A 13,738-nucleotide genomic window follows, 5' to 3' on the forward strand; every position below is an offset into this window, starting at 1 on the left:
CTGTAATAATTTCTGCTTATTTAGAGAAATCAGAATTACAAATTATTAAACCCAGTTAATAATTAGTTTAAGTGGACATTAATTAGCATTGACTAATAATGAGATTCTTACTACACCCACTTGCTTATCTGAAGACCTTCTTCTGTTTAATGATACAGAAATGAAAGTTGGATGAATCAGTAATATTTACAGCTTATTGAAAAGAATTGCCCAAGTCAGAAGGAATAAATTAGCTGGTAATTCCAGAAAAGCCAAATGTATAATTATCGTGCCATAGGGTGTCTTGTCCTGTATCAAGCTCCTTGCTGCTCCTGCTGCTGCCGGGCAGTGCCGGAGCTCTTCTCCGCTAGTGCTGCGTCTGCTGCCGCTAATGAGCTGCAATCAGCACCGGGTGAGAGGGGAATCTCCCCTTTGCGGGCGGCTGCGAGGGTCTGTGCAGCACTCAGCACCGCTGAGGTCCCTTCTTCAGGGCTGGAGGATGAGTTCAGAAAAAAACACTCAAGCACCTTTCAGGGCACAGGAGCTGGAAGAGCATTCTCAAGTTCCACTGATTTATTTTTTTGAAGTAATTGAGGTCGAGAGGACTCAAGTCTCCCACTGAGCATGTGCTTAAGTGGCGATAAGAATCAGGCCTCCATCTCCCGCTGGCTGTCGGGAGGAGTTTTGCTTTTCCAGAAGCAAAGCTTTATCCTTTTGGAAGGCTCTCTCTGCTGCCTGCTGCTCTCATAGGAACTGTTCTACCCTGTTTATCCAAGAAGCAACAAATAATCCCCCTCATAGTTAAATTGTAACTGCAAATAAAACAATTAAACACCTTATACAATGAACTACAAAACCTGAATTCCAAATATATCCTTTCTATCTTTGTCATAATTTCAAAGTCTTCACATGTTGGGGTTTGGGGTGGGGCTTTTTTTCCTTTTTCCCTTTAGCAAGCTGCAAAATGTTTTAGCACACTTTGAGCATATCCTCTATTAACTTACCATGCACACATTTAATTTTTCTGGGCTTTTTAATTTAATCACTTAGAGTGATGCACAGGTCTCTGCAATCCTTTTCATCTTGGCCCACGGCACATGCAGAAACGGGGCTGCAACACAACATGTTATGGCGAAGTTTCTCCTTTCTGCTTTAGGAATGAATTACATTGCGGCAAGCTATATTTGGAGCTCTCAGGCACAGCTCTCCATCCTGTGGCTTTTGATGTTTTATACGTTTGTCTGAGCTGCCTGCCTGCCATTTGAGCTGGCTTGAAGTTATCAAAGTTTTATCATTTTTCAAGTATAAAACCACTTTCTCCGGCCCCTCCCCTTCCAGCGGTTTTCTTCCGAATGCCGTCAGCCCGCACAGAGCCAGAGCCACCGCGCCTGCCTCCCCACGTAACGAGCCTCTTCGTGCCGTGCGGCGTTTGATCAGGAATCAGCTCTCGACTGTGTCACGTCTTGGGCAGGGCAGATGAAAGCGGCAGCTGTGGTGGGATTTAGGCGTGGGAGGGTTAGCAATGACGATGCTTTGAGCTTCTAAGGCGCCCGTCACCCAGGGAGCTCCACGTGTCTTGCCATCGCCTGGTCAGCCTTGCAGCCCCTCGAGAGCTGAGGGCTGGTGCGGACGCTGGGTGGGCAGGGAAGCTGGTGGAGGTACGTAAGAGCGATGACTTTCTTTGCCATGAATTGCTTAATTCCTTGTGTTCCTCCCCCACATGTATGTTTGTTAGTTGCTTGATCCAAGTAAGTTAAAGCTGGTTAAAGCAATTTAGCTGTAGGAATTCAAGCGTAAGCACCCGCATAGACAGGCGCGGAACAGGACACCCTCTGGTCAGTGCCACGGTTTGGGTTCAGTACCTATGCTTGGTAAGCTGTGTGGAATTTGGGTGCAACAACTAATCCCAAATATTCGTCTCTCTGTAGTAACTGTTGCACATTATTTCAAACTTTGCTAGCGCCTTGAGATGTAGCCCACAGGAAAAGCTTTTCTTGGTCTTCATCTCTGGAACTGGCAACCCTCTCCTGGAACCTGCAGATGCCTGGTGTTACTGCCAGCGTTTGGCTTAGGGCTAGGGAGAAGATGGGGAAAATGTCTTCTGCTGTAAGTAAGGTCTAGCATACTGTAGGCAAAAATGAATTTTCACTGCTTCTTAATGACGATTAGTGATTTTGATACCACTGATCACATGCACTCCCAGAACATTTGATTAATGAGGCCATTTCTAAGAAGAAATAATAAGCCCATGGCTAAAATATGACAGGAACAGAGAGATCTGTCTGTACTTCTCTTTCACAACAGGCCCTGACTGTAGAGAAATTCCTACAGGTTGTAAACAAAAGCCTTATAATGGTTTTCTTCCTTCCATTTCCCATTCCCTCTCCCACAAGCTACTTGCATCATTAGAAATCAATGCATTAGCTGTAGATCTCTTGCTTTGGGGCTGCAGGCAGATAATACCAAAGTATTTCTACTCATAACAAAAGTGAATTTCAAAAGCAGTAAAAGGGAATCAGAGATCGACTCCTGCTCATCTGCGGCCACTGCAAAACTACCGCAGGCAGCTCTCTGCAGGGACGGACCTAAGGGCCTGCGACCGCGAGGACCACGGGCACGGCTGGGCACAGCCCCGTCATGGTAGGCGAGCAGGTGGCGAGGGTCAAGGCAGAGACGGCCCCAGAACATCAGCTCCACAAATGCCACCCTCTGCAAGCCTTCTTCCAACATGCCACAAGAAACCCCTAAGCTGGTAGAACAGCAGGAGCAGAGGAGAGAGGAAGGTCACAGCTACATTTCTATGTCCTTGTAGCAGTACGGAATTTCTTTGGTTCAATCCCCCTACGTGTTATCTCTCATCTGAGGGTCCTCAAAGGCTTGTATCAATTCTCATTTAAACTAAGTTATCTATTTTTACACCAGATTTTGTATGAGGAACTTACATTTGGACTTGCAGCAACGACCAACCAGGGAAATATTATTTGTCCTTTCTTGTACCACGATGACAATACAAGCACAGTGGGAATTGTCAATACAATTAGAAAGTGGCAAAAAGTAGTGAAAGAAATGAGTTCATGCCGCGCAGAGGAAACAGCTACCAAAGGCACACAGAGTCTATAGGTTTATACAAATACATGGGATATGCAAGATTAGGAGGAAAACAGACTCTCCAGGATTGCTATAATTGTGCCTTTTTTTTTATTTTAAACCTGTGGTATGTTAATATCATGCTTCTGGGTTTAATCCCATCTCTGGATAATCAAGGTGGAGAAAGCAAAATGACAATGCCTGGTAGCCGATTATTCCACATCTGGCTACGTGAGGTTTCTATAACATTCTCCGAAGCCACCGAGACGAGTGCTGTCAGAGACAGGCACCACTTGAGATGGCCACTTGTTCTGCCCCAGCCCTGCAGCACTTGTTTCTGGTGAGTGAGAGTGGGCAATAAAGGTGCAATTATGTTGAGACACAAGAAGAAAGAAGATAAATTATGGTCTTGCATTTATATAGCGCATTTCATCCCAAACTACTGAGTTAACTGATTGATATACAAATTACATTTTGAGAGATCACTCTATCCATCCCTGACATGCAGATATATATAATGTAATCATTATTTTTTAAAGCAAACTTACTTATTAATGCAAACCCTACAATTGGGGTGAGCTCTTCTGGGCAAAGATGAATCAGAAGTGACAAAACTCCACCATCTCGTGACGAGCGTGCTTAAGAATGAATGGAATAATTTAGATACTTAGATCCCTCCAACACGGTAAGTTCAAAGCCAAACAGAAAACGCCTCTCTTCTCTAAGGATTCAAAACAGACTTTGCTAAAATGTAATTAAGCTCTAAGTCCCTTGAAATCAATCACTTCCAGAAACTAGTACCCACCTTGCTGATTAGACAGTGGGTAAGCCAGGGGCAATTAATGAATTAGTATGAAAATTGTTAACCATGAGAGCAACCAGTTTTGATGGGATAATTGCTCTTAGAAAGACTACCTGATGGTTAATATCAGAAGAAGTGATGTATTTGGGAGAGGGGAATCTACTATGTTAACTGTAGCTAATTAAAAGTGACCTAATTCTCATTAATACTATGTTTGATTGGATGCAGACTTGAATCTGGGAGGCTAATTGGGAGCGTCGGCACGTGTTGCCCCAGCCGATGCCAGATGGGAGGTTTTCTGCTTTATCTCAGACAGGGAAAAGAGGTGGGGAGCTATTCTCATGGCAGTGGGAAGTGTCTGACGGATCAGAAAGGTGAAACTGGCTCCTCGTTAAGTTATTTTTCAGCCTGCCCCAGAAGCAGATGTCCATCTCTGCCCACCAACTGCAACAGGTCACAGCTACGTTTGGTGGAAAAGTGCTTATAACTGGGGTGTAATCTGGGCTGTAAATGTGTCAGCTGAACTCACGTCAGCAACTAGAAACAAGCCCAGTAAAATTAAGCCCATCGTGTTTAACCACTTTGAATAATGTGTTACATTTCTAAATTTTCCAGCATGTGTTTGTTCAGTGTGGCTGAGTGGAAGTGTCAGGGAAAAATGTTTGGTTTTCATAGTTCTGCAGTTAATGACCAATTCTCCACAAATCATAATAGTCTTACACCATTAGGTTTTATAATTAAGTCTTTATTATGTGATCCTGTTTACTCAGCACACACAGGAATCTGACAGCCATCCCGCTCGCCATCAGACAGTCCAGAAATTACTTGTGCTGCAGCGCAACTTTGCAAATGATGGCTGAGCTCCTCTGACAGCACCAGGGATCACGACTCCAGGCAAGGAGAGAGGCATTTTCAGGAAACATAAAGTAACCCTGACACGGAACCGATGCCGTAGCTGACGTGAGGCAGCGTAGCGCTATCCATCCCCAGCCGCTGAGAAGCTCCATGCTGGAGCATCACCTTTTACATTAACTTCAGCAGAGATGCCTGTTTGCTCCAGCGGAAGAATTAGCCCTGCTGGTATCGCAGCTGCCTGCTTGAGGACGGGGAGGACGCCCCGCGACCGTCAATGTCGCTAGCAGGCAGCAGTTCAATGACTTGCCCAGCTATGATGCTGCTGTACTATCCTAAGAGGGGATTAATGTCATTAGAAAAGGGAGGTGTGACTAGAAACGCAGGGTCCCAGCACGTTTTCTGGCTATATTCATTGCACGGGAAAAGATGCATTTCAGGTTTTCCCCCAGCCCTTGTTCTGCAATCAGTTTTTCCTTCATGGAAATCGCAGCCAAATGGGAGCTTTGCTACTTGTGAATAAAGATGTGGGTGATTCACTGGGCAATCAATATTCATTCCAGAAGGGAACAACAGCTGCATTCACTTATGTATAACTGAGGGTGAAAGGTGGCGATCATTGAATTAATCATTAATTGAGCATTATAGCACTATTTATATGGCTGGGCAATTAATTACAAAAAAAAAAAGCAACCGCAAATAATTTATTGAACAAAAATATCAAAATTATTTGCGTAAATTGCTGGCAATAAATAATCTGACCAAGCCTTATCAATTCCTTTGCTTATTTCCTAGGAAGGTTTCAAACTGCTGCGCCAGTAACTTTTCACGGCAGGTAGGATTTGTCACCTTCGCTACAGCCCAGGGTCAGGCCCTGCTACGCCCCAGCTATCTGTGGGAACAGAGCTCAAGGAGCAGCACTCCACTTCTGGGCACTGAGCATCAGCCCCGGAGGGCTGTCCAAATGGGTGTTTATACAGACAAAATAACCCAAAAGTCACATAAATAAGGGTTCGGGTTTGGTACTCCTGCCCTCTGGCTCCATCCATGCAGGAGCTCATCTCTCGTCCTCGCCCACGATGCGATCCAATGCCCCTCCACCACCAACCCGGACCTCTGCTGTCGCCTGGTTTCATGCTTTTCCAAAACTGCCTTGAGTCACCTCCATGATTATTTGCCAGAGCAAATGGAGCTAAAGAGGAATGAATACATGCTGGACCTGCCTCATTGGTTTCACACCATTTTAAAGAGGATTTAGAGTAGCATAAAGTTGTTGTGGCAGAGTGGAGAAGCTGAGCGGGTATATGTATTTACATTGCGTTATACTGCTCAAGATAAAGCCCAACTTAAAATCCCTTAACACTTTTTGACAACAAATTAGTTTCAGATCAAGGGCTCCTGCTCCGTCTCAAAATACGATTTTCACTTCCAAATTATTCATCTCGCCAGAAGCTGTTGTTAACAAAAAAAGGCAAATTTTTAATGGTTTGTATAACGTCCTGTTCACTTTCAGTATTATTCATAGAAAATTCTCTTTGTCACTTCATGCCAGAGAGTAAACTTTTCTATTACATCAATTAAGCAAGGCAGCCCAGGCTTTTGAGTACAAACCTGTCTGCGGGCGCACTTTGTGCAACCTCTAAGCGCAGCATCCCTTGCACCCAAACTCCAGGCTGAGCAGAGTCTCAAACAATGATCCAGTCCCGATAACGATGATCCAATTTATTACAAAGGTCTCCAAAATCAGAAATTTTAGTCAAGATTCTGGTACTAACTATCTCTGGAAGGTGTTTCAACAGGAAATAAACTTCAACCCCCTAAGCCTCCCTTTCCCTCTAGCTGCACACTAGCATCAATTTTCTTTTTCTTTATGTTACTTGAAGCATTCAAGAGCTGTTCTGAAAACACATTGAAACAGTGCAAGAGCAACTTGCATCCAAAGGTGTGTCAGAAGCTCTCTGGACATCACAGTGAGGCAGCAAACCCGAGTGACAGAGTGGATGCACAAGCATTAGGAAATTGAGGCACGAGGTGCTGGGAGCTGGTGGAAGGCTCACGACATCCCGAGCAGAAGCAGCGAGATGCACGTGCAGGGAGGGATATGTGAAGGGAAAAGGCACATGGATGCACTGAGAGCTGCACCCGGAGGGGAGAACAGGATTTCAACAAATCCCACAACTACTTGTTAATACAGGGGCCTGCGCTACATGAATTTTATCATGAAATTTCAGAATATCATTCTTCCATGTGCAGTAGACTGAAAACTTTGTCCTGATAACTTTTCTATCCTCAGCAGAAAATGTCTTCCAGACAAAATGGATAATAATTATAAAAAAAATAATCTTGTTTTGTTGTCTATATTTCCAGTTGAGAAAAAGAGGAAAGGAAAGGACTTCCAGTAAAATAAATAAAATTTAAAAACCCAATTATGTTGTAAAGATCTAGGTGTTTGTGGAAAAAATCAAGTTTCATGTTCAGATACGGAAAAAAAATACATATTTTGGGGACGTTATGCCCCAAATAATTCGGAGAACAAGCATCCTAATTTTCCAACCTACCAGTGAGGCTCTTCCACGACTCTGTGGCTGTTTACACCACTTTCCCATTTCATCCAAAACACCGAAGCAGAAGCGGAGCCTGCATACAACAGCATCCCTTCCCCAGACCTTCTGGGGCCGATTGCAGGTTTGGTCTGGTTCTGCAGCACCGACGCCAGCCCGAGCAGGGCAGGTACGCGGAGGGGCAGGACAGAACCTTGCTCCTGCCCTGGGCCAACCTCCAGCCCAGCGGGGACCCTGGCTTTACCTCCAGCACCGCGGCAGCCCACAGAGGAGCGGAGCAGCTACCGCCAGGGCTGGCGCATGGACGATGGAAATGCCAACGCACGAAGCTGGTGCTTAAGAAAAGGGGAGGACCACACCTTGCACCACTCGCTGCAGCTCTCACCAGCACAGAACGACGATAACTGCTGTGAGCTTTCTGCTCGCTACCAGCGCATGAAGAAGCTACTGGAAGCTCCCGCTTCTCTTGCTGGAGACCGTGAGAGGGCTGTTGCACAACGACAGCAATCTCAAGGCTCTCTGCTCGTCATCGCGGCGCTGCGCGAGCTTTAAACTAACCCAGATCCTGCTAACCGTGTCTTGTACAAGCACCGAGTTTGGCATAGAGCAAGTTTCCAGTTCCTTTAATTGCTCAGAGAGAGAAAAGCAACGGTAAAACCCCAGGAGCCTCACGCGTCCTGCAGCGCCCGGTGTGCCGGCGGGACGGCCCGCCTGCAGGCAGGGACGGCGCTGGGGAGGATGCTCGCTGCGGGGCTGGTACCCTGCCCTCCCCTCCACCCACACACATCAGCCTTCAGGCTGGGAACAACGCGTTCCGAGAAGCTGAAGAAAGGATATTACACAAGTCAGGGCAAATGGGGATATTTTTCCCCTTTAATTGTTTGCTGCTTGGCTAGCTATCGATTACCTTTTTTGCAGAGTTGCTATTTGTTTTTCTTTGCAATATATTGGATTCTCAAGGCTTTTAATCAACTGTAATTGATTGTGATTACCACTAGCTGCTCTTGAGCCTGGCTGGCTTATTCCACACGCTCAAAGCAGGGGTTGTCTCACTCCACGTGTGCACAAAGACGCCTGCATCCCCTGCCTGCCTCCTTCCACCCCCAGCTAAGCACACGGCCAAACCCAAATTTTGGGACAAGCTGCATCAGCTAAACACATCAGCAGAAATGAAGGTATTTCTTCTAAAAATTCCCAGTCACCCTCCACTCCTTGCAGAGTTCACATTGTCATCCCAGCTTCCCTCTCCACTTTTGAGGGGAACCCTGGAACTTCCGATTAAACTTTAGGATTGAGCCTTTAAAAACTTACTGCTTGCTGAACCTGAACTTGGAAATTTCAGCAGGTGTTCTGATTGCAGCTGGAGCAATGCTGGGATAAGTCTTCTATTGGCTTAATGATTGATTGTATCCAGTGGAAAATTATTCCACAGGCACAACAATCAGCACTCAGTGTTTCCAAATGTTAGTTTCTTCTATATACGGGTGTTAGCAAAAAGCAGATGGCAAAGATAATTCACTGTCTCCTGCACTATCCTCACCCATTGTCTTTGCCTGTTGCTGTGAACTTCAGTCAGGCTCTATTTACAGCTATCTCTTCAGCTGCTGGATATCGGCCTGTGACAGGCTGTGATTTATGGTTATTTTGTCTGCTGTTTTAATTACAAACTTGTTGTGCTGTGATTCAGTTTGAGATCAGAAAGGTCCCTCTGAGGCTGAGAGAAAGGGGTTAATTTTGATGTTCTCCTCAGAGCAGTAGTTTGCAGGTGCAACTCCTTCTATCCAGGCAGATGCTGGAAAGAAGCAAACACTGGAGGGGGACTCTGACTTCCCCAGAGCCAGTAACATTTGGGCTTTCTGGCTTCTTAATCACCTGCTTTGGCCACCTGAGCGAAGGTTCAACCACCCATTAACGGAGAGAACTTGAGGCACATAAATCGCCTGCTGTTTGCCGAGACTTTCTCCCTTCTGTGACTGCAAGTGCCTTGCAATTCCCGAGGTTAAGTTTGGACTGATAAATGGTCCTTTTACAACGTCGTATGGGTCCTGTCTATATTGCTCTTGAGTGAAGAGGCTTCCCCTTTGGTATTTGACTGTCTGGATAACCCAGTGTCACCTCCACTCTCCCGCCTGCTCCTGTGCCCGTCTCTCAGGACCTTGCAGTCTGGAGCTCAGCATTTTGTCAGCATCCCACCTCCGAACGCAGCATGCTGCCATTTCTCCATGGTGTCCCTTCAGTCAGGTATTCTCTTGTTTATGATTCTGCTAAGGGTTTTCTGATTAAATTACTTGGTCACTTCTTCTGTTTGCTTTCCCCTGCAGGCTTTTCTCAACCCGACTATCTACCACACAAATGTTTCTGTAATCCAAAGACAAAGTTGTCCCTGCTAGTCATTCCTTTGCCCCTCTGAGACGCTGATCATTGAAAAAGCCCAAGCAACTTTAACACTCTCAGCTGTCAAGATGTCGTGGGAATTTTGAAACATGTCAACTCCTTTTTAGCTTGTGACACAAGAAATCAGCTAGATGGAGGCTTAAAGGAAAGAAGGAGAAATTATTCCCCAAACTAAACAATGCCAATTTTCTTCCCTGCTACACGCAGAGCATCAGCATCGATAGAGGATTCTGCTTTCAACCGCTCCAATGCAAAAACGTGCAGCTGCTTCATTACTTTGATTTCTATGACAGCCTATTAAAGATTATCACTGCCATCTGTTCCCTCTGCTAGGTGAAGGGCTCGCTGGCTGATTGCACTGTAGCTAGAACTCGACTGAATGTGGACTCTGTCTGTGGAAGCTATAATTAACCTTGGCCACAGTGGCTTTAGCCTGCGGTGGGAGCTGGTGCTCCCTGCAGGACACGCTCCCTCTGGGAACCCAGCCGGGGTCCGTGCAGAGCGAAAACCTCCCTCCCGGCCCGTGGAGCCACCCCACAAAACTCTCTAATGGGGAGAGAGTTTCCTATTAAATTTTCTGGGATGGTTATCATTCTCTATTTAATACTGTACACCTGTAGAGTAATCTCTTCCGAACACAACTGCATTCCACTGAAGCCTGCTAATTTTACCTGTATTAGTGGAAAATCCTCTGGGATACCCTGGGCATACTGGCTGCAACTGGTTTTAACTGCCATTTAACTCTATGGGGCTTGAGACTGGTACGGGGATCTTTCCAGACTAACATTCATGGGGCAAGGCTTGACTTATTCGTTCTGAACACTGCTGAGTGCTCCCAGATTCTGTTACTCCTCGTGAATCAGGCTGCTTACGTCCCGTCTGCCTGCGTAGCAGATCTACCTGCTTTCTCCTAAAGGCATCAGTCGCTTGAAAGGAAACACAAGATGTCACAGGGGGTCAAATCAGTAGCATTGAGAAATACATTTTCTTCTTCAAGAAGAAAAATCTTGCCATTAAAAAGAAAAGCAGAGCACGTCAGGGATGAGTAGAATGGATGCAATGAAAGACATACGGTCACTTCATTTCATATCCCAAACCCTGGGAAAGACAAGCACTGAATGCTCTTCTCTCACGGACTTGAAAACATAAAAAGACCAAACCCAAAACAAAACATCAAAGTTTCTGATCAAACCTGCCCCTTTTGGTACTCCAGCTGCAACTTTTTATGGTGCAAAAGCATATCCTTCATAAAATTCAGATTTGAGTGCTCCTGAACATTGAACTCAAAGTCAAAATACAAAGTCTTGAAGTACTTTTATATCACAGAGAGAGAGAAATTTCTCTCATCCTGAGAGCCAACGTATAACTCTCTCTAAGGCCAAATAGCCTGTGTAGGACGTCCCTCACTAGTGTAATACAAATAGAAGCCTATTTTTGTATAGCATTAGGTCCTGGAGACAATCCAGAGGCAGCTATTACAATCCATGCTGACTTCAGGCTGACTCACATCCTTAACTCATACACACCATTGTCTTTATTCAGATTTCCCAGTTACATTGCAGGCATCTGACACTGGTTAATTACAGCTTTTTTTCAGCAAATATTTCTTTTGTTTCTCCCCTTTATATTTAGTACATTTATAAAGGGGTAAAGCAGGCATTAACGAAGATGTTCTAATTGCAAAAGTCTGCAGTGGCACTGGAGAGGAATGGAAAAAATTCTTCATATACAGTAAACAAAGGCTGGAAGCTGGAAGCATCCCCTGCCCAGCTCCTGCCATGTCAACCAGCCGCGAGTGCACGGCACGGCCCCAGCGCAGGCTGGGAAGAGACACCGCCAACCAGGATGAAAAAGCTACTACTGTTCCTTAAGGAAGAAATGGCATAAAATTAATTTTTACGTCAGGATTTGCCTCCAGCTAGGATCTCCTTGACCCGTTTGCCACGGCTCATACGATCCAGCTCCCCACGACCCTGGGGACGGGCACCCAGGCTGCCTGGATGTCGGAGGGTGAGCCAGCCCACGCCTGGGTCTCACGTACCCAAGGCAGAGGCGTAAGGTAACAGCCCTGGGCCAGGCAGCGTCGGACCGGGTCCGTGGGTGGAAGAGACGGAGCCGGGAGGGCTCGGGAGGGATCGCTTTAACACCTTAACAGAGCTTAGCAGAAAACAACAACTTTCCTCCAGGCTTTTAAAGGTATAACCTAGAGAACCGTAGACAGAAATATATTTTTTATGATGTTCTAGAAAATGGCTTTCTCTCACCAAAAATCCTACAGACTGATACAATTTTCTGTTGACAAACACCATACAGCCTGGTGCAGAGGACATCTCCAGTAAGGGGCAACTCTCGTCCCTCCAGGACAGACTGTGTTTGTGAGGGGGATACACTGAATAAGAGGTGCGGGGGGGGGGGGGGGGGGGAATGTCCTGAGGGTAAGGGAGAATCAATTCTTCCAAATGCTGCACGGGTGCCATTTACAAGCAGTAAAGGGATTTACTGGCTGCAGAGACAATAGCGTGGCTCACAAGAGAGCAGGCCACCTAACAGCCACCAGTCACAGCAGAAAGAGAAGATGATTAAAGGAGCAACTGCTACATGCAAAGCACATAATTGTGGAAAGGGTAATTTATAGACAAGCAAAATAACTCATTCCTGTTAACTCAGGTATGCAAACTGATGGCATAACACAGAAACAGGGGAGGGAAATGAATCACTCTCTTTTCATGTGCCAATTATACAGGTTTTGAAGCAGCAACCCATAACATCCTTGGCTTCCCATGCAGCACCAGGAGCAAGCCAGGGAACTCTGTCCCCTCCTCTCGCAGCCAACACGGTTCCTCTGCACGAGGTGTCCTGTCCTCTGAAGCCCGAGGCAGATGCAGATGGAAAACCTCAGCCTGCCAGATTTTCTGCAAGATGTTTTATTTATATACTCTTCCTCCCTGATTATACTCTGCTTGAAATAGAGCAACACTCTTTATTTCCGCCAGTGTTCACAAGTCCTGTCTACTGGTAAATTTGCCCACAGACGGTGAAAAAATTAGAGGGATAAAGATCTCCCTGGTTAAGCTGAGCAGCTGGGTTGTAGCTGGTCCTGAGCCTGTGTCTCCACGCAGGTAACGCAGAAGGTGCCATTTGGCAGCTGCTGAGGATCTGACCTTACAAGTTTCCCTAGGGCAAGAACAGAATGAACAATCCCTGCTGCAAAATGGATGGAGGATCAGACTGGCGCAGAAAACACCTCGATGACAGCCCGGCTGAGCTGCAAGCCTCCAGGCTGACCGTGAGCATGTCCCTCAGAATTCCCCATCTTCAGGAAAAAAAAAAAAAAAAAAGTTAGCACTAATGATCCATCTTGTTCTGTGCTTTAACATCTGCCTGGAAAGGGGGAAGCTCAAACGCCTCTGCGAATGCAGCAGAGCACTGCTCTCAGTTCGCTCCTAGCAATGGGGGACACAGGGAAAGCAGGGTGATGCCCTCCCTAATGCTGTGCTGTCATGCCCATTCACTGCGTTATTAAGACCTTCCAAGGGATGCTGGGGACAGTACGTCCACTCTCCAGGGGATGGGGTGGAGGAGCCGCATTTCACGTTCGTGACCACTTTCACCCCCAGCCTGCAGACTGCAGGCTGTAATGGCTGCTGGCTGCTGGTGGGAAACAAGGGACAAAGGAACAAGACAAACATCGCCATTTTATAAATAATTGGCCAGCAGATCTAAGTCCCATCAATATTTACTTTTGCCTGGCAATAGACGTCTCCGCTGATGGCATATGGGACTAATGGTGCAGCTCCATGCTCTGATGGGACACATTGAACAGCATTATCTGACTTTCTTCAGTTTATTTTACCAGAGACAAATCCCACTTTATTTTGCCTTTTTTTGTGGAGCCACTTTGCAAAAGCAGAGAAAATGAGAGAGCTGAAAGTAGAGGCGGAAACGCAGAAAGCACTGAATAAAGGCAGCGGCATAAATCCGAGGGGAAATGGATTTAATGGTCTGATCAGCTGTCTGAATGCTGCACCGTGCCCAAAGCACAGGGCAGGAATAAGGACACATT

Source organism: Accipiter gentilis, chromosome 29 (assembly GCF_929443795.1).
Source record: "Accipiter gentilis chromosome 29, bAccGen1.1, whole genome shotgun sequence".
Taxonomy (NCBI): domain Eukaryota; kingdom Metazoa; phylum Chordata; class Aves; order Accipitriformes; family Accipitridae; genus Astur; species Astur gentilis.